Source organism: Salvelinus sp. IW2-2015, unplaced genomic scaffold, assembly GCF_002910315.2.
Source record: "Salvelinus sp. IW2-2015 unplaced genomic scaffold, ASM291031v2 Un_scaffold2879, whole genome shotgun sequence".
NCBI classification, from domain to species: domain Eukaryota; kingdom Metazoa; phylum Chordata; class Actinopteri; order Salmoniformes; family Salmonidae; genus Salvelinus; species Salvelinus sp. IW2-2015.
In genome coordinates, this window is record NW_019944179.1 from 24,897 (window position 1) to 30,025 (window position 5,129).

Sequence of the window (5,129 nt, forward strand, 5' to 3'; positions counted from 1 at the left end):
ACATCACCAGGCACCGCCATATACTCTCTAGGCTACACAAAGACACGCAGACAACTTTGGCCTGAACTTTGTCACGTCAATCATTATATCATAATTTGGCTACTGTTAGTTTGCTAACGTAAACTACTTTGAATTTCACTTATGTAGTAGGCCTAGCCCTTTCCGTTTACAGACATCTAGAATGTGCGCCTCAGTTATGGCATGTCTGTTAGTTAGCAACTTACCGGTGGTCTATGTCAACTGACTTTAACGTTTACTCGTCTTTTTGCTCCTGTGTGTGTAGTTGATTTTAAGCGCGTCTCTCACTGTGACCTGGCACCGGGCGCGAGGCATGTCACCAAGCGCGCTAAATTCATCCCCACGTGCGCTGGCGTGGCTGCAGCAGAATTAAAGCCAAAGATGATAGATAAATGAAATATAAAATTAAATATATTTTTCTCTATATTTTGAATTGTATTTTTAAGTAATCACCGTATGTCTAATAAATCAATGTGTGTGTTTATTTCATGAAAATAATGTCATTCTATGTTTAATATCTTATTTCCCTGAGCCTCCTTTTGCCATTGAAATGCTCAGTCTGGTCTTGTTGGCCCCTGTTGATATACATGTAAATATATTTACATACACAGCTCTGATTGGCAGATAGGATATTACAGCACATCCACCCTTACCCCTTCAAAGTAGTAGGATACATACTCATCAGAATAATCAGATCAGATTGTGATGTCGTGATCTGGGACAAAAACATCATCCCACCTGAACATGCTGACACAAAAATGACATTATCATAATGTTATTTCGACCTCATAGTGTAAATTACATTTTTGACTGCACTGCCCCTTTAAGGGGTGATTCTCCCATATACACCAATGTAGCAGCTGGGTTTGGTCTACTTATATAGTTCATTGACAGTATACGAACCAGAAAACATTTGCAAGTGYCAGTGGTGTAGTGAAGGGCACACACAGGTATACGCTGTATACTCACTTATTTTTCAGTGGGCATTGCATATACTCACTTCTTAATCCCCACTGATACCCATCAAAGCAGTGTTATTTTTTATTTTACCATTATTTAACTAGGCAAGTCAGTAAAGAACAAATTCTTATTTTCAATGACAGCCTAGGAACAGTGGGTTAACTGCCTTGTTCAGGGGCAGAACGACAGATTTGTACCTCGTCAGCTCGGGGATTTGAACTTGCAATTAATAGGGCTGATGGAACAGATTGGACTGTTTAGCTTAAAATGTTGATAAAATATTATTTCTTCACATTTTAGGCGCAACAATGTACACATGACTGTGTGAATATTACAAAATGCAATTTGGGGAAAACACCTTTCTAAAATGTGCACCGCACATGTGAGCTGTTTCATGGACAGAGATGGGAATATCTGTTAGAAAGTGGTGGGATTTAAAGATGCAATAACTGTCATGGGTTGCTAATATGATTAGGATAATTCCTTTGGCTGCTAGACAATGAAAGTAAGTTGAAAGAAAACCAATAGAAGATGAGAACGTATGCCTACCTGTCAGAATGATATCATGATTATTTGCATCAATCCAGTGGCCATTTATTTTGCAAACTCCATCTCATGTGCTAACCAAACAACACTGATAGGTGCCTGCACAGTTGAATTAAAGGGTAACTACACTCAAATATCTCAAATATATATATATGTATTTGATTTTTCCCAGACCTCAAAAGTGGTCTCCAGATGTGGTTTATTAAGCATTGTTATGAACTTAGAACATACGTTTTTCTGTTTAAAAAAAAAGGTGACTTTGAGATCGAAAGCCTGAAAGAATTGGGGAAAATCTGAAACCTGTGAATTTATGATTCAGTTGATCTGTTTCAATAATAGGTACTACTATTAGCCTACTGCACAGTACAGCTTGGGTTGGCCTGACAGGGAAAGAATATGTGATTGATCATTCTAGGTCATTCAGAGTGAATGTCACTMTTTCRCRTAGAATTTTTCACACAGGGCATCTTTCCTTCGCTGGGCYGGCCATTTGAAACATTTTTGGCAAAATTATAGTATTCCCACTTCTCCATGCACCACTGGGGAGTGGGATGTCTCGCTTCCTATTCCATCTCTGCTAAAGCATGGGTTCAGACCTGAATGAAAGGAGTGAGTGTACATGTGTGATGACAACCATCCTGTGTGTGTGTGTGTGTGTGTGTGTGTGTGTGTGTGTGAGAGAACATGTGGTAGAGAAGACTTTTACAATAACAATGAGCCCCAGGACAGGAGTTATGGCAGCATGTAACATTGCATTTTAAAACAAACAGCAATAGATTTAACATACTTTTTTTTTTAATCGATTGCTAACATTCATTGGTCAAAACTGAAGTCACATTGTCAAAACTCTTCACACAGTCAGAGAAACAGAAGTGTATGTAGACCAAATTGTAAATCATTTTTCATTGCTTTCACACAAAATGCATTCAATGACCACATTATCTGAAATCCATGAACTCTTTTCTCATTCATACTCCACCTTCTGCAAAACTACAGTGGCAAGAAAAAATATGTGAACCCTTTGGAATTACCTGGATTTCTGCATAAATTGGTCATCAAATTTGATCTGATCTTCATCACAACAATAAGCAAACATAGTGTGCTTAAACTAACATACAAATTATTGTATTGTTCTTGTCTATACTGAATACATCATTTAAACATTCAACGTGTAGGTTGGAAAAAGTATGTGAACCCCTAGGCTAATGACTTCTCCAAAAGCTAATTGTAGTCAGGAGTCAGCTAACCTGGAGTCCAATCAATGAGACGAGATTGGAGATGTTGGTTAGAGCTGCCTTGCCCTATAAAAAACACTCACAAAATTTGAGTTTGCTATTCACAAGAAGCATTGCCTGATGTGAACCATGCCTCGAACAAAAGCGATCTCAGAAGACCTAAGATTAAGAATTGTTGACTTGCATAAAGCTGGAAAGGGTTACAAAATAATCTCTAAAAGCCTTGATGTTCATCAGTCCACAGTAAGACACAGGGGTAGCCAGGTGGAAAGCATGGCCAGCCGTAGAAAAATGCTTATTGAAATTCTCAATTATTGTGGATTCTCAATTTATCGGTGGTGACAGTGTTTCCTAGCCTCAGTGCAGTGGTCAGCTGGGAGGAGGTGCTCTTATTCTCCATGGACTTTACAGTGTCCCAGAACTTTTTGGAGTTTGTGCTACAGGATGCAAATTTCTGTTTGAAAAATAGCTTTTGCTTTCCTAACTGCCTGTGTATATTGGTTCCTAACTTCCCTGAAAAGTTGCATATCGCAGGGGCTATTCGATGCTAAAGCAGTATGCCACAGGATGTTTTTGTGCTGGTCAAGGGCAGTCAGGTCTGGAGTGAACCAAGGACTATATCTGTTCCTGGTTCTACATTTTTTGAATGGGGCATGCTTATTTAAGATGGTGAGGAAAGCACTTTTAAAGAATAACCAGGCATCCTCTACTGACGGAATGAGGTCAATATCCTTCAAGGATACCCGGGCCAGGTCGATTAGAAAGGCCTGCTAGCTGAAGTGTTTTAGGGAGCGTTTGACAGTGATGAGGGGTGGTCGTTTGACTGCAGACCTATTACGGACGCAGGCAATGAGGCAGTGATCGCTGAAATCCTGGTTGAAGACAGCAGAGGTGTATTTAGAGGGCAAGTTGGTCAGGATGATATCTATGAGGGTGCCCATGGTTACAGATTTAGGGTTGTACCTGATAGGTTCATTGATCATTTGTGTGATATTGAGGGCATCTAGCTTGGATTGTAGGACGGCCGGGGTGTTAAGCATGTCTCAGTTTAGGTCACCTAACATTAGTAGCTCTGAAGATAGATGGGGGGCAATCAATTCACATATGGTGTCCAGGGAACAGCTGGGGGCTGAAGGTGGTCTATAGCAAGCGGCAATGGTGAGAGACTTGTTTCTGGAAAGGTGGATTTTTAGAAGTAGAAGCTCGAATTGTTTGGGCACAGACCTGGATAGTATACCAAAACTCTGCAGGCTTTCTCTGCAGTAGATTGCAACTCTGCCCCCTTTTGGCAGTTCTATCTTGTTGGAAAATGTTATAGTTAGGGATGGACATTTCTGGATTTTTGGTGGCCTTCCTAAGCCAGGATAAAGACACGGCTAGGACATCCGGGTTGGCAGAGTGTGCTAAAGCAGTGAATAAAACAAACTCAGGGAGGAGGCTTCTAATGTTAACATGCATGAAACCAAGGCTTTTACGGTTACAGAAGTCAACAAATGAGAGCGCCTGGGGAATGGGTGTGGAGCTAGGCACTGCAGGGCCTGGATTAACCTCTACATCACCAGAGGAACAGAGGAGGAGTAGGATAGGGGTACAGCTAAAGGCTATAAGAACTGGRCATCTAATGCGTTCGGAACAGAGAGTTAAAGGAGCAGGTTTCTGGGCGCGGAATAATAGATTCAAGGCATAATGTACAGACAAGGGTATGGTAGGATGTGAATATAGTGGAGGTAAACCTAGGCATTGACTGACGATGAGAGAGGTTTTGTCTCTAGAGACACCATTTAAACCAGGTGAGGTCACTGCATGTGTGGGAGATGGAACAAAAGGGTTAGCTAAGGCATATTGAGCAGGGCTGGAGGCTCTACAGTGAAATAAGACAGCAATGGACAAGGCATATTGACATTAGGGAGAGGTATTATTGTAGCCCAAGAAATTGGCTGATGGACCTCTTCAGCTAACAGTCTGATATGCTCTAGACAGCTAGTGGGCCGCGGCTAGCAGATGGGCCTTCAGGGGATGTCGCGACGGAGGAGCCTGTTGAAACCCCCCTCGGGCGGATTACGTCGGTAGACCAGTCGTGATGGATCGGCGGGGCTCTGTGTCGGCAGTAAAAGGGGTCCAGGCCAATTGGCAAAATAGGCATTGTAGCCCAAGGAGTGGCTGATGGACCTCTTCAGCTAGCCGGAAGATGGGCCTAGCACGAAGCTAGTTCCAGGCTAACTGGTGCCTGCTTCGGGACAGAGACGTTAGCCAGGAGTAGCCACTCGGATAGCAGCTAGCTAGCTGCGATGATCCAGGTGAAAATGTTCAGAGCTTGCGGTAGGAATCCGGAGATGTGGAGAAAAAGCAGTCTGGTATGCTCTGGTTTGA

At 42.1% G+C, this 5,129-nt stretch overlaps 1 long non-coding RNA gene across 1 annotated transcript; it reads right to left on the reverse strand.

Moving 5' to 3' along the window:
- Window positions 1-1,706: 1,706 nt before the first annotated feature.
- Window positions 1,707-4,669, reverse strand: LOC139025583 (uncharacterized). Its single transcript, XR_011477179.1, has 2 exons — window positions 3,470-4,669; window positions 1,707-3,392 (listed from the first exon to the last, which is right to left on the reverse strand). It is a non-coding gene; the product is annotated as an uncharacterized lncRNA (long non-coding RNA).
- Between the last annotated feature and the right edge of the window lie 460 nt (window positions 4,670-5,129).